A 248-nucleotide genomic window follows, 5' to 3' on the forward strand; every position below is an offset into this window, starting at 1 on the left:
CTTACATATGGAACCTAAAAAGGTCAAACTCATCAACATAGAGAGGACAATTGTGATTACCCTGAAAGGGTGGATGGGTAAAGGTGAGATGTTGGTCTAAGCATGTAAACTTTTACTTAGATATATAAATGTAATAATATTTAATAATACTATTTTCTGTATTTCAGGTTATCTATTTTATTGCATTGGCCTATACATTTATCATTTGCTAATACCACACTATTTTGAGTACTTCAGCTTGGTAATAA

Source organism: Otolemur garnettii, unplaced genomic scaffold (assembly GCF_000181295.1).
Source record: "Otolemur garnettii isolate 467f Iridium unplaced genomic scaffold, OtoGar3 scaffold00014, whole genome shotgun sequence".
In the NCBI taxonomy this organism is placed as follows: Eukaryota; Metazoa; Chordata; class Mammalia; order Primates; family Galagidae; genus Otolemur; species Otolemur garnettii.